The 26,141-nt window shown below is 36.7% G+C and overlaps 1 protein-coding gene across 10 annotated transcripts in view; it reads left to right on the top strand.

Moving 5' to 3' along the window:
- Mef2a (myocyte enhancer factor 2A) overlaps positions 1-26,141 on the top strand; it is a 145,294-nt gene that overhangs the window by 11,231 nt on the left and 107,922 nt on the right. For 5 of the 10 annotated variants that reach the window (NM_001291191.2, NM_001357324.1, NM_001291195.1 and 2 more), the window contains exon 2: positions 15,305-15,357. The gene's annotated coding sequence lies outside the window, so the exon portion shown is untranslated. Of the gene's footprint in view, positions 1-15,304; positions 15,378-16,788; positions 16,809-26,141 lie in introns of all 10 variants that reach the window. The other 5 variants (NM_001291192.1, NM_001357325.1, XM_006540684.4 and 2 more) reach the window with 2 other exon arrangements.

Here is a 26,141-nt window from a genome sequence, read left to right as displayed (position 1 = left end):
TTCCCTTCATTTTATCTGACTAATTTCACATGCTGTTTCAGAAAGGCTTCAGTTTATCACAGCATTCTAGAAATGTACTGCCAGTTTACCTGTATTGTTAAGGAAAAATTTGAAACTAGTGGCCAAATTTCTAGGAACCTACTTGTCATTTGTAATAGTGAAAATCATTCCACATGCTAAACAGTTGACTTAGAAGTGGGCTTTTGGAAACTGGGTTACTACTTTAGCATAGTGATTGTTTTGATACTAAAGACCTCTTGTTAATGTTGCTATCAGCTAATGCATTTAATTTGATGACAATTATGAAAGGGAGTGAAGAAGCTAGTAGTTAAGGTTATTTTTTTTTCTTTCAGATATGACTTTCCCAAATGTAAAATTTTAGTATTGACAGAAGACTTAGAAAATGATTTTGGGAAACATTCCAGCTTTGAGAAAGTAAAAGAGTGACACAGTGACCTCCATCCACCTCTCACCTATGTTGATAATCTGTCAACATTTGCCACCTTTGCTTGGTCACTTTCTTTTTTGTCACTCTTAGTGTTTGCAAAGTGACCACAGAGTCAAGAAACATTATTACTTTATTTACAGTTTGTAGCTCACTGACTACATCTTCTGGTGGATTCCAGGGAATGTATGTTTGTTTGGTTAAGATCAGAAACACAGCTAAGAGCAAATATATAGTGGCCTATATAGTAATGGCTAGAAATGTACATTGCTAACAAGGAAATCATGTAAGAATCATATGTCATTAACATAGTGTTCTGTGCCGTCAGGAACCAGCTCTGTAGCTCTCCTTTTCCTCTTCTCTCTTTGCCCTCCCCCTTTGTTCTTTCTCTTCTTTGCATTCTTTTTACTATTGAGTTCTTTGAGAGTAGCTTACGCCCCCTGTGATCCTCTCTTCCTGAATGCTTCATCCAGTGCCTCTTCATAACTGGGCACACTCTTCCATACCCACCGCGTGGTGGCTGGAAGACAGTTAGTCTTGATAGTTTTTCATACAATTCATATTTAAATAGTCTCCAGTTGTGCCATTAATATTTTTAATAACATTTTTGTCTTCTGATGTGTTGCATGTCGTTGTCAATAGCTCTTATATTGTTTAAATCTGAAACAGTTCTTCAACCATTTTTGGTCTTTCTTGAACAATAGTGTTAAAGAAGTATGGCCTTTATTTTGGTAGGATTGTCTGTCAGTTAAGATTTGTTCTTTTGCATCTTCATAATTACATTCGGGTAATGTCCTTCTGGCATGATCTCATGTTAAGTGGTGGCTTGTGCTTCTGGAGGTAGCTCGGTGCCAGTCTGATGATGCTGGTGCTCTTGACTTGGATTGTTCATTGGAAATTTTACCTGCCAGTTTTTTCTATTGTAAAAGATGCCACTGCCTCCTTTGTTGTTGTTGAAGCATCTGTTTCAGTTTACCCCCAAATGTTCAGGTAATGGTTATGGTGTTCCTTGAGGAATCTTGCTTGAGTCAAGCACACATATAGTGATTGCAAATGGTGTTTTTCTACCCACCCCCCTTTTTAGTGGGTACATTATTTAGTGGGTACTCCATTCTGTTGTAAGAGAATTTTCTTTCTTAGCTGTTTCATTGATATCAACCAATATGAATTCATGGGTTCTTTTTTTAATCACATGGGTTATTCTCTGTTTTTGTTCTTAACTCATTTTGAAAAATGTTTCTAACTAACCCAACCCACATTTGGTCAGTTTAACTCTTTGGCTTAACTCATTGTTTGTTTGATTTTTTTTTTTTTTTTTTTTTTTTTTTTGGTTGCATCCTTATTTTGTGGAACAATAAGATAGTCTGGCTAATCTTAACAATTTTCTTGGTGCTACTTTAGAATGCCATAACATGATTTTTTTTATTAAAAAATTATCTTATGTATATGAGTTTTGTCTGCATGTATATCTTTGTATTACTTGAGTGCCTGGTGCCCAGAGGCCAGAAGAGAACCTTGGATTCCCTGGAACTGAAATTACAGTTGTACCAGGGCCTCTGATAGAGCAGCCAGTGCTGAGCCATCTCTTCAGCAGCACCTCTCATCCCTCCCTTTAAGTATAAAGAAACCAAGAACTGGGCAGTAGATAGTGTGTGTTATTTGTATTGTTTTAGAGCCTTTTTAACTTGTCAAGCTAAGAAATGTTGGTTTATGTTGGTAGATTGTAATTTGTTTTTACATTCCCAAAACTTGGAAGAAGAAAGTCCCCCTTTCCACCATCAAAACCAGGGGCTTGTGCATACCAGACCTACTGTCAATAAATAAAGCTAAATATTCAGCCTTTTTAAATGTTAACAATCTCAGGCAGTGCGTGATTCTTTGCACCTGATTCTTCAGTGGTTGTCCTTGTTTTCCAATTTGTGTTAATGGGAGTAGGAATCCTTTTTCACAAGTCTTTATATGCTCGATGAGTGTGTTTTATAATACTTTGAACATGTGCTTATAGTATATAATATCCAAATGATTCAGTGTTGTCTCTCATATCAAATTTAATTCTTGTTTGTTATATTTTAATTTTGTGGAATCTGTTCTTTTAAGTGCATTGCTAATTTATGTATTTTGTTTTTTAACTTTATTATATAATAAATGATAAACTAAAAATTTTCACTTTTAAATATCTAATTGTGATTAAAATATGCAGTCAGTGAACATCAATACATAATCTTGACATTGGTGCTTTATAATGTTTTGTTCTTTACCAAATGGTAATTTTTGTGGGCATCATTTTAATTATAAAATGAGGTGATATTTAAGACTTTTATTAATTTTGTCACATATTGTATACCAATTAACATTTTTCATGGAAGTAAAATTGAGTGCCAAATATTTGGGGCAAAGAATATTTGCTCTTGAGTTAGGAATCATAAAGATAGACTTTTTTTTCTAACTACTTTGATACTTTGGTTTTTAGTACCTTGTTTGTTTCATTGGGTGAAGTGCGGGAAATACATGTGAACAAGGCTTGGCTTTCTTAGTTGGCTTGAGAGTGTTGGAGATAATGTGTTTGTAATTCACTTTGGTTGCTTGATTTTGAGGTGTTTAATGCATGAAGTGTGGAATACTATAGAAACACATAAAAGGAAGTCAAGTTTCAGTGAAGCCCAGAATATTTAGCCTCAAGGAACTGATAACTGAATTGAAGCCTAATTAATACATCTTCAGCCCAACTCCTGCTCCTAAGGCTGAGGGAACATCTAAGAAGAGTGGGCAGCAAGTTTGTAAGAGTCCAAGGACCAGGAATTCCACTGTGTCATTGTGTCTCCAAGAAATAACTGGGAAGGTAACCCTTAGCAACACGGCTGTCTAAACAAGACCCAAAGAAGTACAAAACCAATAGACGTGCTTAACATGGAAGGGGGAAATTTCAAAAGGCCCCACCCATTATGAATAAATAAATAAATAAATAAATAAAGTTAGACCATCTTTCAAGAAAAGCAAAACAAAAAATGTGAGGGGCAGAAGCTTAGACTGCTTTAAAGAAACAAAGTGGAAGTGGAAAAGAGGTCATGTGCAAATAGTAGTGGAAGATCAGGTTAAATAGGGGCCAGATTATGGAAAACCTTAAACTTTGTTAAGTAAGATATTTGTATTTTATCCAGTGAAAATTGGAACATCTTGAGCTTGAGAAGAAATTAGTCAAAAGGGCGATTTACGCTTGTGGAACTGGTCTAGAGCTCTATAGCATATGTGGAAAGCTCTAGTCCCAGCATTGGAGGGTGGGGGTGATCGTAACATGAAGTAATGACTTTCTATCAGGAGGTATGTTTTGTATCTGGAGTATATAATGCTAGTATTTTATTACTGATGTTAATCTGTTTCCTTAATTAAGGAGGTGTCTGCTGTCTTCTCTGTGAAGTCAGAGTTTTTCCTCTTTTATAATTGATATATATATCTTCAGGGAGTTTTTTTTTTTTTGAGGATCTGCTAGTTTCTGATGGTATCTCTTTACACTCTCATCCATTTATTTTAGCATCTATCAGTAGGACTTAGAGCAAGCACTGTTTACCACTGTAGAATTTACCTAGTGGTGATTTTGTAGTTTCTTCGACCGTTAACCATTTAACTGACAGTCTTCTGTAATGAAGAGGCAGGTGCTCCTTTTCCTTCACTTCCTTGTTGATTCGTTTTTATCAGTAAAGACTCAAAGATGTCCATGGTATTTTGTAGGTCATAGTTGATGTCACTGTAGATCATGTTGCTCACATTGTTCTGGTTTGACCACTAGAAAGCTCCTCCCTTGTGCCTGTGTTCTGATCTGTTCCCTATCCTTTTTGAAACTTTCTTACAAGAAACTCCAAGTTCATTCTTTCTGTTTGTCCGTCCATCTGCCTGTCCGTCCTTTCATACATCCTTATGTCCATCTATCTGTACATACATACATCTCCCCATCTCAGCTCTAGAACCATCTTTTCCAGAGAGCCTTGACTTCTCGTTTTAGAGGATGGCATTAACCTAGGTCATGCCAGCAGTGTTGTGCACACTTTCACCCTGGTAGCAGAAACAGGTGCATCTCTGAGTTTGAGGCCATTCTGGTCTACAGATGACAGTCAGGACTGTTACATAAAGAAACCCTGCCTCAAAAAGAAAAACAACAACAACAAAAAAAGATGTGTGGTGAACTGTTGAATCAGAGAGATCTTGCTGTTTGTGTTGCATTTCTGTAATAATTTGTATCTTTCCTATTTTCAGCCAAAATTCAGCTATTGCCTTTATTTCTTTGTGTGTTTTATCTATTTGTTTTTAATTTTAGAGTTAAGTTGTTTGTGAAGTAGTGGTTTAATCCCTTCTTCCTTCTCTGAGGTGATTGTTGTGGGTTGAGAAGGTATTCCCCATTTGATACATATCAATTTCTGTTTTCTCTTCTTTTCTGGACTTTAAAACTTTTCATGTTTTGAAGGAGTATACAGTGCTCATACTCATAGGTAAATAATTTCCTCTACTGTCAGTGTGAACTTTTGTTCCTTTTAAGTAATTATTTTTTGTCTGCTTTAGTGGTTGGAGAAGGGTTAAAGAATCTCAGCTTTATGATTCTCTTTTTTCTTTTACAACCATACATTTTCCCATTGTCTACTTTGTTTTATTATACAGCTGCCAATGATATTTCCCCCTACTTTTTGCCCTGCTTCTCTGGGACCTGGGTTTCAGTTTCCTTTTACATGGCACCTAGGTTTCTTAAGTTACTCCTGTTTCTTCACACCACCAGGATGTTTGAATTCTTCCTTATGTGTTCTAATCCACCCAGACTCTCTCCAGGACTTAGAGATTTGGAGTGGCTTTTGTGTTTCTGATGTTCTTTCAGAGTGGCCCTCAGGCTCCATTGTTAGCCTCTTCTCTACAGAGCCTTGTGTTAGCAGTGTGTAGCAGCTCTAGGAACCAAGTGCAAGGTTTTGGTTATACAGCCTTCATTCACAGAAGTTCTGCAGTAGCATCATTCTTTGTCTTCAGGTTATAGTGTGTGGTTTTCCTTTCCAGTACAAACAGTTAAGTGAAATATTTTAGAGTTACACTGCCACCATTGTACTCTGAAGTCTTTTCTTCAAGTAGGGGATCCATTGACTTAATCTGTCAGTTGCTTTAGAGCTTTTAGTTAGGGATGAGCTAGCTAGAGGCTCTAGAATGTTTTGGAGTAGAAATAAACAAATGAACACTAAATATTCTTGCCTCTTTCTCATAGCATGTGCATACTAGTTCTGGATTACTGTTAGAATCATCATGTTTTTTGTTTTTTTTTTTCCCTGAAAAGCAATGTTGTTAATTTACAGGCTTACATCCTTTAATATAAATTGAGAATACCTTGCTTTTACTAAAATGTGAGTTATAGGGCTTACTCTATTCAGCCAAGGGCTCCCATGGTACCTTTTATTCTGATAGCAATCTTTCCTGTGGCATTTTCTCAAAAGGTAACTTTGGATGTTAATCTTGAAAATGAAGTTAAATTGTTCCTTCCACCTTTTTTTGTTTGTTTCAGTTTTATGGTCTTGAGCATTGTATGTTGTTTCCCAATTTATAGCATGAATTAAAACCTATTGTTATAATGACTATTTAAGAGTTCTTCACCTGGCTTTTGAATATTATTTAAAGGTAATCAATATGTATTCCTAGATACTGGCCATTGGAACTTCATAGCTTTCATTTCTTTTTATAGTCTCCGTAAGTATTAAGCAGGCTTCATGGCTATGCACTGAACAGGCATTCTTGTGAGCTTTGCTCACCATTTCTTCTACAGTTTGGGTACATTCTTTGTGGACTGTGTGGACATGTGATGCATGGAGTAGACTCCCGCTCCCGTGCCTGGTGCTGGATCCGTGTCACTGGGAAAGGAGTGTCTCAGGTTTACTTCGTCCTTATTGTTCACTTGCCAAGGTTAATACTTTTTATTGAGCCCCTGCCCCAAACTTCTTTTATTTTGGCTAAAATCTGAAGCTCCTCAAGGTAATTTGTTTTGATTTTGTTTCCTAAACCCCATCTCCTTTTATGCTTTCTATTCTTTACCCTTTATATGTTAATTTAGAATAGAAACATATATGATGCAGTTCTTTGCTACTAGGAGGTGTAGTGGTTTGGTTGGGCAGGATAACTTGTATTAATAATCATGATTTATTGATAAATGTCATGTGATTCTTAGACATAGTGATGGGCCACAGAGTTCAGGAAGGAGGGATGTGCAGGTGATGGGGCTTCATCATGCATGGTGTCTGAGCTGGAGAGAAACTGTTTTAAAAATTAAACATATATAAAGGCATTTTATATATAGAGATTTTTAGTAAAAGACTCAGAATTGAAAGAGTAAAGAGTCAGAAGAGTATAGAGTACAAGTTTTGACTAGAATGGAGGACTTTTCAGAAATAGAAGAGCTTAAGGAAGTCAAAGCTTGAGACCAGATTGTAGGTCTCACAAAGGCCTGAATATTGAATATTGTATTTTGTTCTTATGGTGAAGAAATTGAATTAGAAGTGGTGAGTCTTCTTTAATATGCTCATAATTAATAAAGACACTAATGCTTGTCCTTTTATATCAGTAGAGCTTTGTTAATGAATCAGTGTTTAGGGCTACTTTTTACACAGTATAGTGCTAGGCTCAGTTTTTGTTTGATAGAAATAGATACATGTATCATGGGAGTAGAAGGCATAGGCAAGAACCCTTTTTTTCATTCTTCCCTCTATTCTTCTGTCTTCTTGATCTCTTTTCTTAGACCACACCTTATTAGGTAGTCTTTTCTTTAATTTTCCAGTGATTTTCAGAGATGAGTGGCTTTCATGATAAGTAAGTTGTGCATCATGAATGTTCTTTGTTGGTAGCCCAAACTTTTGAAAGTTTTAAAAGAAATCAAATAATACGTACTCTTCTGGGGGCTAATTACTTGCATGCCATCTCTAGTGTGTTGGGCCATATTCATAATTCTCCTGGTATTTATTGAGGTCACGGGCTTGTAAAAGTACCTACTTTCTCCTACCTTCATTGGACTTCTTTTCTGATTTATCCATGTTTATTGTCTAGAAGTTATATGTTCCATTTTGTGTAGGTTGTGTTTTCTATATTCACTTTTAATGGCTATTTTGGTTGTTTCAAGTTTGAAGCTGAATTATAAATAAAACCTGAACATTTGAATGAACACAAGTCTTTATGCAGATATATGCTTTTGCTTTCATGGGAAAATACCAACAAGTGTCAGATTTCTGGTCACACGACTGTTTTGCAGTATAATTGTGTGGATTTATCATCTTACCAACAGTCGGTGAAAGTTCTGGTTTCTGTCATTTTCACCAACATGTGTTGTCAGTCTTTAAAACGGAACCACTTTAATGAGTATGTCTGCATCATGCTATAACTTAAAATTGTATATCCTTAGTGAGTAATGATACATAACATTTTTCATTTACTTACTGGCTCTTCATGTTTTTGGTGAATTGTCTCTTCACATTTTTTTTTGCCTATTTTAAGCTGTTTTTTTGTGTTTTTATATAAGAGATCTTTATATTTTCATGATAGATTGGGTGTGGCACACAACTCCAATCCCAGTGCTCTGGTGATTGAGGTAGATGGATTGCCAATTCAGGGCAACCTTGGGCCACATAGTGAGACCCTATCACATAACAAACAAGAAAGTCAAATAAGAAACAAGAACAGTTCCTGATAAGAAGCCCTTTTTTTGAGTTGTCTGTTTTATTATGGACTTAAAAAAAAGATTTCTTTCAAAGAGCAGGTTTGATTTTTGGTTTACTTTGTCAGTTTTTTCATTTAGGGTACCTGATTTTTGTATACTATCTGACAAACCTATGCCTTTTAGCAGAATTTAAAGAAAAAAATTAAGGTGTGTGAAATATATACCCTTTTTATTTTAATTTATCTTTGCACACACACACACACACACACACACACACACACACACAGGCATGCATGCATGCGGCATGGCATGCGGCATATCAGTGGGCAACCCGCAGGAGTTGGTTCTCTCTTTCTACCTTATTGAACTCTTGTTGACAGGCGTGGCAGCAAAGAGCCTTTACCTGATGAGCCATCACCTGTCCTGTAGTTAGTAGAATTTTTGTCTGTGTTTATTTGGAAGTATCATTGTCTACCTTTTATGTATAAGCCTATGATTCATTTTGAGTCATTGTAAATAACAATATTGTTTGTCCAAGGATCATTTGTTACTGAGACTTTGACTTTCCTAGTACCTTTGTTGAATATCATGTACGTGTGTGTGTGTGTGTGTGTGTGTGTCTTGTGTGTGATTCTACATTTACTATTTTACACTGAATTGTGTGTGTGTGCTTAATTACAAAAGCATACTGTATTACATTGTCTTAAAGTCAGGTAGAGTGGGTTCACCTATCTTTGTTTATTCATAAAATTGTTTTAGTGGTTGTGTTGTTTTTAACTCGGACCCAGGAAATGGCAAAAGCACAGGAGAGGAAGGGTTTGTTTTGAGTTAGGGTTTTTTTGTTTTGTTTTGTTTTTTTGTTCCAGTGGTGTGGAAAGTGTGGCAGCCAGAGTGACTCTTAGCTGTGGTGTTAAGAATATGAGACTGCTTGCCTACTTCTGGGGAAATCAGGAGAGAGATGGGGCAAGAAATGTGGCTATAAACCTCAAAGCCCAACCCCTCATTAAGCCTTACTTTTCGGATGTTCCACAACCTCCTGAAACAGCGCCACCAGCTGGGAGCTAAGTGTCAGAACACATGAGCCCGGGGAGGAGGAGTACTGCATCCATACCACAGCATCTGTGTTACCAGTTTTAAACTGCCATGCCGGTTGTTGAGACAAGGCTCTTTTAGTCACCTTTAATGCCCTAAGCTCACGGAAATTCTCTTGTTGCCTCCCAAATGCTGTGATTAAAGGTGTGGACTACCATGTTCGCACCATGTCAGTTTTGGTTTTGTTTTGCTTTGTTTTGTTTTTCCCCCCCAGAGACAGGGTTTCTGGGTGTAGCCCTGGCTTTCCTGGAACTCACTCTGTAGATCATGCTGGTCTTGAACTCACAGAGATTCTCCTGTCTCTGCCTCCTGAGTGCTGGGATTATAGAGGCATGCATTACCCCAGCCCCACCCATGTCAATTTTTATAAGAACGTTCGTTTGTTGGGATTTTGATTGTAACTGTGTTGAACCTTTGGTAATTTGGGGAGAATTAGTATCGTAACAGTTTTGAGAAATCAGATGAATGAGTGTGGCATCTCCATTATTTTAGAACTAGTTTAATTACTTTTACTGTTTCTTAGTATTTACCATTGTTAGTCTTACACATGTGTTGTTAAATTTATCTCTAGGGCTGGTGAGATGGCTCAATGAGTAAGGGCACCCGACACCTCTTCCGAAGGTCCGAGGTTCAAATCCCAGCAACCACATGGTGGCTCACAACCATCCATAATGAGATCTGATTCCCTTTTCTGGAGTGTCGGAAGACAGCTACAGTGTACTTACATATAATAAAAATAAATAAATCTTAAAAAAAAAAAAGTAGACTTTAAAAAAAAAAAGCCAGGTGTGGTGGCGCACGTCTTTAATCCCAACACTCAGGAGGCAGAGGCAGGCAGATTTCAGAGTTCGAGGCCAGCCTGGTCTACAAAGTGAGTTCCAGGACAGCCTGGGTTATACAGAGAAACCCTGTCTCAAAAAACGAACAAACAAAAAATTATCTCTAAATATGGTTTTGAGCTCAAATAATGATGTTTAAAATTTTTCTAAATTTGGGCCTGCAAAGATGGCTGAGAGGGTTAAGAGCATACATTGGTTTTGTAGACAGTCCAAGTTTGGGTTCCCAGCATCCATACTGGGTGGCTATAGCCACTGGTAACTCCAGCTCTGGTGGCCTCTGGCCTTCACTGGCGCCTTTGCTTTCCTGCACAAGCCTACAGGCAGATACATACATAACATTAAAAATAATGAAATCTTAAACAGTTTTATATGTACATAAATAACAAATGTAAATTATACAAAATTTTAAAAATTTAAATTTGTATTTGCCATTATTAATATATAAAGATGCAATTAGTTTAGGGCTTCTGTCTTACTCTTGCAAGACTCACCTTTTAGCTTTAATCACTTTATTATATTCTTTGAGCATTTTCTGTATATGTTGTCATGGTTGGTGTGTAGAGAGGATATTTTACAGACTGGGTGTTGTTTTCCTTGCACTAATTGCAATGGTTAGAACACCCACAAAATGCTGACTAGAAAGACACATCACTGCTTTTTGGCTAATCTTAGAGAGGGAGGTCCATCTGTACCATCGAGGATGGCAAGTTGTATGTTTTCTGTAGGTGCTGAGATTTCCACTTCTCCCTTTAAGAGTGGGTGTTTTGTTAGCTTTCAATGCATTCATTAAAATTAAGTGAATGGATAGTTTTACTAGAATACTAATATAGTGAATTACATTTTTTTTGACTATTGAACCAATCTTGTTTTCTTGAGACGAACCTCAGTTGTAGTATGTCCCCTTTTCATATATTGATAACACACTAGTAATATTAGTGTATAGTTTCTTTTTTCTTGTGCCCCTTTGCTTCTTTTTTTTTTTTTTTTTTTTTTTTTGAGACAGGGTTTCTCTGTGTAGCCCTGGCTGTCCTGGAACTCACTCTGTAGACCAGGCTGGCCTCAAACTCAGAGATCCGCCTGCCTCTGCCTCCCGAGTGCTGGGATTAAAGGTGTGTGCCACCACGCCCGGCCCTTTGCTTCATTTTTATATGAGGGTTATTTAGGTTGGTCTTCAATAGATTACAGAGCCATTTCTAATTATTTCTTTTTCCTAAAAGAGATTGTATAATACTGACGTGAAACCTGTAGCCATACATTTCTTACAACCTACTTTTAATAAGGATCCAACCTCTCCTCTAGCCCACCACCAGCAGGGGGAGTGGGAGAGAAGAGTTACAGGACGTGGGGGAAGCGGACCTGCTCAAAAATAGTTCTTTGCGGCAAGTTTGATCTTCTTTCTTAGAAGTTCAGTCCCATAGCAAACATCAAATATGACTCAGCAGCTCCTTATACATTTATAGTCCTGTATATGTTTGTGTTTAATGTGCCAGGAGACATATGCACTTGAATATATTTTTTATGTAGTTGGATGTAGAGCACAGTTAATCCAAGTTGGATTATAGGACTAGTCATGGGTTAGATATCTTTCTGTCTATTAATTTTCTGTTGTAAAGGGATTTTGAATCTTGGAGTATAATTGTGATTTGTTTACTTTCTGTTTGGTTTTGTAGTGCTTGTTTCATGCATGTTGTAACTTGCTACATAAACATAATTATTTTGCATCTTTGAGAAGCCAACATTAAGTATTATGAATTGTCCTTTTATTCCTCATAATAGTCCATCTCCTGAAATCTCTTTCTCCAGTGGAAACCAGGTAGATGACCTAATTAAAATTATTTCTGATGCTCTATTCTACCCGGTGCAGACTCAGTCCTATTTAAGCCCTATTTAGATGCTTGCTGCAAGTTCTAGGTTCTGTGCTTTCTTGTGCATTCTCTCTGTCTCTCGGCTCACTGCCTCTTTTTTTCCCTCCTCCCCCCCTCCCCCCTTTGTGAAAGGGTTTTTCCATGACAGAGCCCAGGTGTCCTTTGAACTTTGTAGACCAGGCTGCCTGCCTGCCTCTGCCTACCCGGTGCTGAGATTAAGGGCATGCATCACCATGCCCAGCTGTGGTCTTTATTTCTGAATAACTGGCTATAAAGCACGGACTGCCAAAGCCTCATCACAGGTTTGATTGATTTGCTAGAGTAGCTCATAGAATTGGGGATACTTTCTCTTTGTTTACCTGTTGTATGTTGAATATTTTATATCAAGCATTTCAGATTTTAGATTTTTAAAGATTTCATGATACTTTCATGAATATAAGGAAATAAGATACCATTCTGAACATGGAAGTTAGTTCTGTTTGATACATACCTTATATACAATTTTATATAATATTTTGTGTATACCTATGCTATTAATTCAACTAGTAGGAAGACTAGGTATTAATTCAACTAATAAGAAGACTAGGTATGGAATTTTCTTCATATGGAGTCAGGCCAGTACTCTGATTTTGAATATTTGAATTGGATGCTAATCTGTGAAGGGTATACTAAAGAATAATGCAGAGAATACAATGAACTGCTAGAGAGAGGAGATGCAGAGACCAAGGTATATAGATAGGCATAGGAAGCTCTCTGCATATGCTATCCTCCAAACATCTAGTAGTTTGTCCTTTGAGTTTTTAGAAGATTTCATTACTTAGGTATGATTTATTACATCTTAGCTGTTGGTGACCAACTCATCCATTAGCCTTTTTCTACTTAGATATTGGTAAGATGGGTTGAAAAATCAAGTTGGAGTATATTTTATGATAATTTTAACCATGATTTGGTCCTATTAAGGATCCTCAAGTCACCAGTCATCTCATTTTAAAAAGATATCATTACCACTCTAGAGATTCCTCAAGATGTGAAACTTTAGGCTGAGAGCAAGGAACAAAGAACAGAGATCACATATTTCTTTCTTTCTTGGTGTATCACAGTGTCATTCCTATTCATGTCATTAGCCTATATTGTCTTGAACAGTTTGATTTTTTTCACTTTATGCAGCTAAGGCATTAACTGAAGTGTGGTTTTACATGGCAGTTGAGACCGCCCTGGATGCTCACCGTGGTTTCTCTCCCTTACTAGTTGCATGACTTTAAAAGTTGCTTCTTCATTATGTCCTTTCCTATTGAGGATACAGATAGGACACTAATGACTTTTGGCTATCAGTTAATATATGTCAAGTAATTAGTGTACTGATGTAGTGTAACAGTTACTATGTTGCAGTTGTTGTGTTGGGCCTTCTCTGAGCATCTTCCCTGTAATTTCAATTTCTTCCCTCTAATAGTACTCCCTTCCCTGCTATCATTTTCTTATTAAGGGTTTTCCATGAACCTACCACATTTAATCCTTATCTAAATTATGTTAAGTTATTTTCCACTAGGATACAAGTTCTTTGAGGTGAGAAATAAAGGTAGGGATTTATCCCTAGAACTTGGAATTATGTGGAATATATTAGAGTCTAAGTAAATATATTCTGAATTGTGTGCCAGATATTGACTTAACTACTGAAGATATACAAAATGAGTGGTGTGCAGAGATCTTTAAAAATGCATGTACAGTATAATAGGAGAGGTTTATACTTGCAAAACTGTAGTGCTTTTTGCTCATTTGAAGTGATGATAGTTGTAAGTTTCCCTGGGGTTGGCCTGGCTGATGGTATACATTGAACTGAGCATTTAAGGTCATTTCCTGGAAGGGGTCAGTGTATAAAGTTACAGAGCTTGATTGTTTAGGCAATATATGTAGTTCCAGTTAAGGACAATATAGATAGTGGATAGTAGGGGTCGATAGGGTTAGCAACTACAGACGTGCAAGTATTTTATTCTCAGCTACATGTGGCAGTGAGTTTTGAGGGTTCAGCTAGATGTTTTATAACTCTCTGCAACACTGAATTAAAATCTAAAGTTAGTTTTTGAAAGTGTATTTCATTATAGATCATTATAAAAGAATTATAAAAACTTGGTTTTTTAATATAGCCTTTCAGAAATTATTTGAGAATTATGATCAAAACATGAAGTAATAATGACTTTTCTATAAAATTGAGCAAATATATATATGTACATATATAAATATGTACATATATATATATGGTGTGTGTGTCTGTGTGTGTATTAAATTTCTACTTAATCAGTTACTTATCATAAAGGAATCTGCTAAATCATTATGTCCACCGTGACACACAAAGCAAAGACTAAAAAGTAACTATTTAGATGGGGGACCCATAAAAATAGTGCTCTAAATTATTGGATTAAGTTTGAGGTATTTATTTTCTACATTTTAATACAATTAGGTTAAAAGCCTAAAGTATCTTTTAAAAACAATCTTCTTACTACCTTTGCCAAGAAAAAGAGTCTTCTTTGGGTATCTTTTAATGTCTGATGTTTAATATTTAATTTGCAAATGTAAAAACAATATTTGGCAGTTTGTGTGATACCTTTAATGGATGTGCCCTTTAGAAATAAAAATTATGAACTCACAAAAATTAAAACTGCTAGATTAGAGTCTTAAGAGTCGATTTCTTCAGAGGCATGGTTCGTTTTCACTGGATAAGCAGGCTTACTTGGGGATTAGTTGATTACCTGCACCTTCCTGTCCCATTTTGCTAACCCTGGCGGTGATCCTGGTTAGCTGAGGTGAGGAGTGGGGTATGACTTAGCCACTTTTACCTTTCCCTCAGATGTCTCCAAGCGTGGTGTTCTTTATGCACCTGATATATTGGGTGGTTTCTTAATGGAGCTGAATTGTTAAAGTGATGTTTTCTATTCATTGTTGCCCTTCAGAGTCATTATCTTATTTTTTGTTTGCTTTAGAAGACAGCTGGTGAAAGTATAAGTATTCATCTCGTGTTGGAGCGCAGACACATTTTAGGAGAATGCAAATCATTGCCACATAATGTAATATTTTAAACATTTTTTATAATACTTTTAAGTATAAGGATGCTATGTGATATAGAGAATAGGAAAATAGGACCTAGGACTCCAGTTGTGAATCTCATTGCATTTATTACTGAACATTTAAGCAATATTTCCTGAAATAAATGGGTGTGACATTAGGCACTTTATTGGTTGGCATTTTATTGGCTAAGCAAAACAAATGCCTTTTGCCAACTGAACTTTGCATCATTCATCAAGTATTCTTGGAGCTATCTACCATGAATGGTATTGGGTATTAGACATTTTTAATCTCTGAGAATCAATAATAACACAACTCTTTTATCCTTTTTTTCTTCCTTAAGGAATTGCATCTTGTGGAAAAGAAACAAAGAAGAGTTTTCTGCAAGAATCAAACGTAAGAGTAATCGATATCTAGTAAGATATTTTTCCTTTTACCATGTTATGAAATGTAACCATAGTGAAACATTTCCTAAAAATTAAGCTATTTTTGTGACCTTGGATGACAGTAATTTTAGAGTTTATCTGGGGGATTAGTTAAGATCAGTTGAGGAAATTTGTAAGATCTCACTGAAATGTATAATGTTGAACATACATTATCAAGTTTTCTTATTTTATCTGGCCTTCCTAAGATAACTTTTTACCTCGTGTACTTCCATGTAAAATGTTAATTAATGTTCATTTTTATTGGAAAATATAAATCTTCATTAAACATTGCAGTTTCTGGTGATAATAAATAAATAGGAAATAGAAAAATAATATAAGGTTAAAGGACATAAATTAAATAATCACAGGGAGTATTTTCAAATAAAAAGTCAAAGGAAGTCTAGCCATGCCTCTGAGGTGAAGGTCAAAGAGAGAAAGAGAACACATTTTAGGGGGTCTTTAGAGGAATGAGTATTTTGTGAGGATTTGAAGTTGTTGCCTTCTTGAGCCCATGTTTACATACAAAGGTATGGATTAAGTTTACCTTGATCAAGTCAGCCTAGGTAAGTGCAACTGGTGAGCCAATGCTAAACCAGAGAGAGAGAAATAGAAAAGACCAGAGTAGACGAAATTATTTTGAAATCAAATAGCAAAGCTGGGAAGTAATCCTACTTTTTTCTTATTTGTTTATTTTGAGACACAGTCTCACTATGTAGTCCTGGCTATAGACCAAGCTGGCCTAGAACTCACAGAGATCCACCAATGTCTACCTCCTGAGTACTGAAATTAAAGGCATGTGCCACTATCCCCAGCTAATATTACTTGATTTAATAATTACTATAAAGCTACAATAATTAAGATAACAAATCAACAGAACAGAGCAAAATCCAGAACAGGCCCACAAATAGTTTTTGTATCAAAAACTCTAAAATAATTCAACAGGAGAAAAAGGTCTTTCTTTAAAAATTTGCCAGAAAAATATGGTACAAGTAATGGAATTTTGATGATGAGTGCTTTTACCTTATGGATCAATTTCGGGAGAATTGACTTGCTAATGATACTGAGTTTTGCAAATAGTATCTTTTCCTATTTAAGTCTTCTTTTAAAGTCTATCTCAACAGTATTTTTGGTTGTCAATGCAAAGGTTTTATACCTATTTATTTCATTAATCACTAATGACTTTTTATGTTAGTGTTAGTTTCTAACAGTTTGTTGCTAATAATAGTGACCCACACTTGATACCTATGTAAGATTCTGTAATTTGTCCATCTATAAACTTGGTGATTCCTTCAGATAGTCTGTGTAGATCATCTTTTTTCTGTGGCCAAGATTATTTCTTCCTCTCTTTTAATTTTATGTCTGTTTCTTTTGCATTCTTTATTTTGGTGACTAACCATCCCAGAGAGGTGTTGACTAGAGATGGTAAGAACTAACATCCCTCTCTTATTCCTGATCATATGTTGAACACCTTCAGCCTTTTTACCAGCTTCTGTTGATCATTCTTTCCTTATTGTGAATGGGTGGTAGAATTTTGTTAGCTGTGGGGTTTTTGTTGTTGTTTTTAATTTATTGAGATGATGTTTTTATTTCTTTTTTCTTTTTGAATATTTCAATGTGATTGTCAGCTACATTAATTTTAAACATTAAACAACTAATCATGAATTTTTGAGGTAATCCCTATTTGGTTATCATTGTATATTACTGGTTTCATTTATAAAATTTAACTCTTTTTTTGTGTTTATTTACTTTTATTTTTCTCTCATATATTACAATCTTGATTGCATTTTGATTTCCCCTCCTGCCAGCACCCCCTCCCCCAGATGTTATCTTTTTCTGATTTTTTTTGGACTTTCAAGACTGGGCTTCTCTGTGAAATCCTGGCTGTCCTGAAACTTGCTCTGTAGACCAGGCTGGACTTGAACTCACAGAGATTCCCTACTGCCTGTGCCTCCCAAGTGCTGGCACTAAAGGCATGCTACCCTACCACCTGGTTTCTTTTGTGTTTATAAAAGACCCCTTGGTTTGTAGAAATTTTTTTGTAATTTTTTTAAAGTCTGTGTGTGTGTGTGTGTGTGCGCGCGTGTGTGCACACCTGTGTGCCTAAGCAGAGGCCAGAAAAGGCCATCCGATGGCTTCATCTGTCAGTTTAAATTCATTCATATGAGGCATATCTCTTCCCTGAATGTGTGCCTAGCTTGAGCAGCAGCAAGCTTCATCATTCCTGTTTTTTACTTTGGGATGATGCTTGCTCTATGGATGCTAGGTTTCAAATGCCAGTCCTCATGATTTCAGAGCAAGTACTTAGCCCCTGAGCCATTACTCCAGCTCCTGTTCTTTTTAGCTTTTTTTAAATTTTTTAAAAAAATTTTTTAAAGATCAGATCAATGCAGGTTTCTCTCGGAATGTTTGTGAAGTATTCAAGTTCCTTTCTATTTTTTTTTTTTTTTCCTTAGAGGAGAGTTGGAGTTAAGAAATGATTAAGAGTGCTGGAGATTAAACTTAGCCCCTCGTTTGTGTTAGGCAGCTGCTCTACCACCTAGCTAACCCTCCAGCCCATAAAAAGGTTTTAATGTAGGTTTAAGAATAGGCTTTGCTTGTATATGAATACACATTTAATCTTGAGTTTCTGTGTTTTCATATTCTTCCTTGTGTCACATGGTTATTTACATTGAATTATAACATATGGATTTTCCATTGTGAGTTTTTTCTATTTACTTTCCAGATATTTGTGTAAATTTACAGATGTATTTCTTTATAGGGCACTGATTTAATCAGAACATGCATTGTTTGACATTTTGTGAACTTTCTGACATTTATGAGAAGGCATAGAAAATGGACTGTGTTGGCGATTGTTTTAATGTGTGCCAAGAAGACTGTGTTTGAGTAGAAATCTCTAAAATCGATAGGTCAAATTACTTGAGTAGTTTTCTTTTTTAACTCTTGAAGCTTACACCCTGATGTTCTGGTTGTTCTAATAATTGAATATGATAACTGGATTTGTTTCTCTTTCACTTCTTGGCTCATGTATTTTGAAGCTCTATTATTGGATACATATGACTATTTAGTGTCTTTTAGGAGGAATTGGCTTTTTTTTTTTGGCCATAAAATGACCTTCATTAACTCTGTAGTAGGTTATGAGATAGTTACAGAAATGATTTCTGTAGTACCTCACAGAAATCCTATTATTCTTTTTATGTGCAAACTTTCCTTTTTTTTTTTTTCCACCTTTTGGTTGTTTGTAAGACTTGTATTTTTATTTTGAGTGTTTTACTTGGGATATGTAAGTACACTGCATGTGTGTCTGATGCTGATGGATTCCAGAAGATGGCACCAGATCCCCTGGAACTGAGCTAGGGATGATTGTAAGCTGCCACGTGGGTGCTGGGAAGCAAACCCAGCTCTGGTTCTTTGTAAGAACATTCAGTGCTCCTAACCCCTGAGCCAGCCATAGCTACAGAGTCTTTTAGTACTACCAGAGGATCCCGCAATACCTCTCCTGGTCATATATCCAAAAGATGTTCCAACCGGTAAGAAGGACACATGCTCCACTATGTTCATAGCAGCCTTATTTATAATAGCCAGAAGCTGGAAAGAACCCAGATGCCCCTCAACAGAGGAATGGATACAGAAAATGTGGTACATTTACACAATGGAGTACTACTCAGCTATTAAAAAGAATGAATTTATGAAATTCCTAGGCAAATGGATGGACCTGGAGGGCATCAACCTGAGTGAGGTAACCCAATCACAAAAGAACTCACACAATATGTACTCACTGATAAGTGGATATTAGCCCAGAAACTTAGAATACCCAAGATATAAGATATAATTTGCTAAACACATGAAACTCAAGAAGAACGAAGACCAAAGTGTGGACACTTTGCCCCTTCTTAGAATTGGGAACAAAACACCCATGGAAGTTGTTACAGAGACACAGTTTGGAGCTGAGACGAAAGGATAGACCATCTAGAGACTGCCATATCTAGTGATCCATCCCATAATCAGCCTCCAAATGCTGACACCATTGCATACACTAGCAAGATTTTGCTGAAAGGACCCAGATATTGCTGTCTCTTGTGAGACTATGCCCGGGCCTAGCAAACACAGAAGTGGATGCTCAGAGTCAGCTATTGGATGGATCACAGGGCCCCCAATGAAGGAGCTAGAGAAAGTAACTAAGGAGCTAAAGGGATCTGCAACCCTATAGGTAGAACAACAATATGAACTACCCAGTAACCCCCAGAGCTCGTGTCTCTAGCTGCATATGTATCAGAAGACGGCCTAGTCGGCCATCAGTGGAAAGAGAGGCCCATAGGTTGTGCAAACTTTATCTGCCTCAGTACAGGGGAACTCCAAGGCCAAGAAGTGGGAGTGGGTGGGAGAGTGGGTGGGAGACTTTTGGGATAGCATTGGAAATGTAAATAAAATAAATACCAAAATAAAAAAAAAGAAAGTAAAAGAAAAAAGACTTAAAAAGAGAGATGTGGTGGCGCACACTGATAATTCAGATCTCAGGAGGCTGAGGCAGGAAGACTACTTTGAGTTTGAGGTCAGCTTGAAGTACATAGTGAGTTTCAAGCATGCCTTGCCTGACAGATCCTGTCTTAGAAAGGTTGGCAGGGGAGGGGGGAACTATTACTGAGGTTTAGTAATTTGATTGTGTTGTATTTTGGATGGTTTTCTTGGAGATGACTTTGCTTAGCTTTTTAAAAAAAATTAAATGTAGAAATGTTTTGACTATTATTTCTTTTTTTAAAGATTTATTTATTTATTATTATATGTAAGTACACTGTAGCTGTCTTCAGACACTCCAGAAGAGGGAGTCAGATCTCATTACAGATGGTTGTGAGCCACCATGTGGTTGCTGGGAATTGAACTCAGGACCTTTGGAAGAGCAGTCAGTGCTCTTAACCACTGAGCCATCTCACCAGCCCCATTGGCTATTATTTCTTAAATACTCCATTTATTCTAGTCTTTTCCTTGCAAATGAAAATGTATTTGAATTGTCTTCATTGCTACTGATACCACCACTCATTCTTATTTTCAGTTTTCTTTTTTTCTGTGACTTATTTGTATGGCAAATATGAGAGTCTGAGATCACTGTTTTACTCCAGAAGTATCTATCATCCAAGATGGTTTCAAACTTATTAGCATAGTTATTTTTTCTTCCAAGTTTTACTTCTGTTTCTCCTTCATGCATATGTATGCTGGTGGGGGTGCACATGTGCATATGTGAGTAGAGGTCATTGGTCAGCCTTGGGTGTTGTTTCTTAAGAGCCATCCATTCACTTTGTTTTTCTTTGGGACCTGTGGCTCACCTGTTAGGCTAGGCTGACTGTCATCCACTAAGCCTCAGGGATCCGCTTGTTTATGCCTCCTCAGCTCTGGGATTAGGAATGTGAGCACCATGCCTAGCCTTTTACTTGGGTGGTGGGGATCAAATTCAGGTCCTTATGCTTACAAAATAAGCACTTTACCAACTCCTGAATCCGTATCTTTCCAAGCATACTAAATTTCTTTGTAATCATGTTTTTTAAAATGTGTAGGAGATGGAGCCTGTATGTGTATGATTATATTTGTGGGTATGCTGGTGCTTATGTGCATGCTGGCTGGGCAGCAAGCATATACACATGGATGCTGGATCTTAACAGTTTGACATTTTTGAGGAAGGATTATCATATCAAGTGAGTCAGATGTTTTAAGCTTATGCAATGATTAATTCCATAAAATAAAAAATACTGTGTTAAACAAAAAGGAAGCAAAAGCCTAGAAAAGGATCCATGTGCATATAGACATTTGCTTTAGGACAGAAATTATAACAGCAGAGTAAAGAATTGTTCAGTAACTAAAAATGAAATAATTGATAATCTATTTGGAAAAAGAAGTACCTTATTTTCTTATTTTCTACAATGCAGAAAGCAAAGACAGATTATTCATTTTTAATTAGAAGGCAAAACTATAAAACAGTTGGAAGCTTCTATAGGAAAATATAGAGATAATTTTAATACATTTAGCAGACAAAAGGGCCAAATCCAAAGATTCAGAGCACTCTTGTCAATCATGGACAGTTCAGTGAAAGAAGGAAAAGAGACTTGGACAAGCACCCCATAAAGAAAATCTAAATATTTACAAAGCAGGCAAAGAGATTCTTAGCCTATTACTAATCAAGAAAATACCGCAAAGAGTCTGTGATAACTGTAGTAGAGGAACTGAGATTTAAGTGATTAGTAATACTTGTTTTGAAGGATACTTAGTTATGAGAACTCACTAAAGACTGAGTTACTGTGTATTACTACCAAAATAATCAGGAAAATGGTCTCCTTTTGAGGTAAAGGAGGGTTGACTGTTGAGAAAGGTACTGATGTCTTAGGAATACTGATGCTCTTAAGGGTTTGTTTGTTTTTTTAACTTTTTTATTGGTTCCATTTACCCTAATCCCACTCATCTACCTCATCCCCGTACCTGCCCTTTACTTTTGCAATCTTCCCCACAACAGAGAATAAAACAAAAAACAACAACAAAAAAACTCCATCTCGTTGTGGAAGCAATTTCTTTGCTTGCAAATGCTCATTGCAGTGATTTATTGGTCTGGTTTACTCTATTCATACTGGAACCTCAAAGGAACTCTTCTTGTATATTCTTTCTTGCCCTGTGTCATGGAGATCCTCTAGTTTTGGATTTTTAGGACCAGTACTCCAGCATTTAAATTGATAGGATAGATGCTGAGGTGGGCCAATTAAAAGAACCTGAGCTCATCAGCTTGTTGGATCTGCTTCCACAACCTCTGGGCCAGCTCACCAGCACCACCACCCCAACCCCCCTGAAACCAGGATCAGCCCTACTCTGCTGCCCAGGCAAGGTGCGGAGCCTGCTCTTCCAAGTGTTGCAGATAGTGAAGGACATGGCCAATTTTCCCATTCTAATGACCCTGGGGCCAGCTCTCCATGTGCCATAGATCACCAGTGAGGAAGGGGAGGAAAACAGCTTTTCCTCACCTGGCACAGCAGACTAGAGGTCTGGATTTGCCCAATTGTCATACATGTTTTTGGGGTGTTTTAAGCTAGGCTAGGCTAGGCTGGGCTGTGGTCTTCAAAGGTCAGATAAACATTTTTTACTTAGTTTCAATTGATGATGGGATTTTTCAGGATTTAGTCCCTTGTAAGTTGAGTGTTTGTGTTTAGAGAATCCAATATAATTGTGCTTAGTTGCAATAAGTTTTCTAATGATAATAAGTTACTTTGGAATATATTAATAAAAGAAAGAAGTAGGACATTGCCGACTCCTTGCCAGGAGGTCCAGACGAGAGGTCCTGGTCCCACTGGGGTTTCTCCAGGGCTGAGGGGGATGTCGAATGTTGACAGCCCAAAAGAAAGACCGAACTGGGAGTCTTGTAGAAGCAGAAACTTAACTTCATGGCATCAGTCTCTTGTTTATATAAGTTCTGAACATAGGGAGGGGGATTTTTGGTGGGGTAAGATAGCATAGGAGGTGGGGAAGGGTGACAGGGTATGGAGTGACTGACAGGACCAATGGCAAAGCTCTACGTCAGCAATGGTAGGGCAGAGGCAGGGCTAAAAAGTTTTGCTGAGTCACCCGATTCAGAAGTGATTGAGACAGGTCTCAAAATTCGAGCCAGGCTTGGGTTTGTCTTCAAGGCCCAAACCAGGGCCAAAATGGGGCTCAACAGGATATTAACTAAGAGTGATGGTCCATGTCTATAATCCCAGCAGTGGGGCTCAGGAGGGAAGCTCAGATCAGTCTTGGTTATTTAGAAAGCCTGGCACTGCTTAAAACAAAACTGAGTGGAACACCTCTATCCTGAAAACTACAAACCTCTATTGTAGTATGTCACTGAAAGAGATTTTAAAAACATCAGATAGATGCAGTAATATACTACATATGAGCTGGTATTATGGTCAATGTTAAAATTATATCACTTTCAGTGATCAACAGATTCAACACAATTCAAAAAAATCCCAGCTAGCCTCTATGCCCCCATTATATAAGCTCTCAAAAGTGTTTAAAGTGTTTTCATAATTTTTATGTTAATTAAATAGTAATGTAATTTTTAGTATTTACTTATACACAATATGAATCTACTGGCTGGCTACACATGCGTGCATGCACACACATACACACACAGAAAAAGATATCTTAGTTTCCATAAGTCTATGAGCATTATTACTATTGTAAAATTTGCTCCCTGAAGCTTAGATTTAAATACAGGTCCTTTTATGGCAGAACCTGTCCTATTACATACTGCTATATGCATCACATCTTTGATGTTTGAAACAAACAAACATGACTGAAGAACCATTTGTAGAATTTTTTTGTGTAAGACTGTTCTTTCTTATTACATTAACGTTCCCATAGACAGAGAATTATACAGTACCTACTTCATTTTTTTAACAGTGAAAAAAAAAACTGGCTGAGTGATTTAATTGCTTGATTAAAATCACTAATACTAACCAGGCATTTAATCCCAACACTTAGGAGGAAGGAAGAGATAGGCAGATCTCTGGGTTTGAGGTCAGCCTGGTCTGCAAACAAGTTTCAAGGCAGCCAGGGCTACAAGGCTAGCCAGAACTGTGTGGTTGGCCTAGAGGACCTTTATGCCCAAGGGGCATGGGGATAACCAATAAATTAATCATGGGCTCCTTTACTTGGGATTGCTTCTAAAGATCCTGTTTTAAATTGTCTCTTCTTTTTTATATAGTTTCAATCATAATTGTCTTATAAATAAGACAATTTTTATTTCACAATTATACATACATTGAATGAAATGAATATTTTTAAAAGCATAGTGACTGTTTTTCAGTAACCAGAAGTTCATGATACTATAAAGAATCCTGCTAATAAATATTATTAATTATGTTTGTGAGTTGCAAAATGTAGTAATGTCTTCAGTAGGGGTTTTAATTTTCAAAATTTTTACATATTTTACATATTTTATTTAGCAAGTACTTTATACATGTTATTATTTTGAAATAAAAATACAGACTGCTTTATACATCCCTGACACTTGGTTTGATGCATGATGTACCAACATGATACAGAGAACATTGTTATTCTTACATCTAGGCTTAGAAAAGTCACAGACATTGCTGAAGTCACGGTAACAAAGGCAAGATAAAAATGAATGCTGGCTTTTTATTCTATTTAAAATAAAGTTCCTGACTCAAGACATCTGACCCCTGTTCCCCTTTACAGTAACTGTCAGTTTTCCCTTATTTTCCTACAGATGACACATGATCAATCTATCTCAGTTCCTTGTGGCTTTATTTTATAAAAGAGGGTAAAAATGCCCTAAAGGATATTAGGATAATTAACAAAATTGAAACTGTGGCCTATGCTTTTGAATTTGGTTAGTGTACTTGGCTATATAAGAGAATACTCTTAAGAAATTCATACTTGAAGAATTAAGTTGTAAAGAGCAACCCACCCTCAAGTGGTTCAGATTCATCTTTTATCTATGCGGAGATATATAGAAGACACATTTTCCTAAGAGTAAAAAATACAGTAAAATGTTAAAAATTTGGTCAACCTAGGTAATAGTTTTGCATGAATTTTCTGTACTATTCTTGAAACTTTAATATATTTGAAATTATTTTTAAACATAGAGCTAAGCATTACATTGAAAAATTAAATTAAAAAACTATTGCAGAGGGCTAGGGAAGGTATCTTAGTGGCTAAGAGTACTGCTCTTGTAGAGACCCAAGTTCTATTTCCAGCACTTACATTGGTCAGGACAACTGCCTCAATTTCCATTTCCAGTTTTTATGGGCACTTGCACATACATGAGGAAAAAAAAAAACCTCCATACTGACACATATACATAAAAATAAAAAATCACTTCAGATCTAAGCATACTTGCTGAGAACATGCTTTATATGTTCTTTTAAGGCATGCATGCATTTTAATTGTTAGAGTGAGCATGGATATCCTATTCAGTAGTCCTATTTAGCTGTGATGCCTATGAACCACAGCAGCAAACAGTATAGCAAGCTATTCCTAAAGGTGCAGTAGTGGCACTTAGATCTTGCTGATAGCTAGCAGTTGTCTAATTGGACTTACTGCCTGCTCAACAGGAGGGGACTCATGCCTGATCTTGTTCACCTACCCAATCACCCATGGCTAGTGAGGTTATGTATCTCAGAGGAGAACCTACTACTGCCACTTTTATAACCAGTATAATTCTTAACTGCATTCTGTACCCACAGATAAAAATGACTTTCCTCTCCTCTAGTATCTTCTCGCAACCGATGGAGTCTATTACAGAAAGCCACCACCAGTAAAAATGTAGAAAGGGACTGACCATGGGATACCCAGCCCCAATTAATACATCTGCAACACAACCCTATACCTAAGGCCTAGGGAAATGAATTTTCTATACTGTTCTTGAAACTTTTTTAATATATTTGATATTATTTTTAAACATATAGCTAAATTGATATTGCAAAATGAAATAAAAAGCTATTTCAAAGAACTGGAGAGGTGGCCGAGTGGTTAAGAGCATGGCTTTCTAGATTGGACAGAAAAGCTACACTCTTGTGAGCATAATAATATGGTTACTTACGCAAGACCTGAACAGTTGATATGCCAACATAAATAAGTGAAATCACAGGAGCCCCACCCCTGAATAGAGAGCTACAAGAAATTACAAGCTGGGTGGGGGGGAGAGAATATGAATTAATCTTTCCCAGAGATAAGCCCCTTAAGTGGTTCTCCAGTTCCAAGTAGCCAGCCCTTATAAAT

The sequence above is a fragment of the Mus musculus genome, chromosome 7 (assembly GCF_000001635.26).
Source record: "Mus musculus strain C57BL/6J chromosome 7, GRCm38.p6 C57BL/6J".
In the NCBI taxonomy this organism is placed as follows: domain Eukaryota; kingdom Metazoa; phylum Chordata; class Mammalia; order Rodentia; family Muridae; genus Mus; species Mus musculus.
The sequence above is the reverse complement of the archived record's forward strand: the minus strand, read 5'-3'. Positions and strand labels throughout refer to the sequence as shown.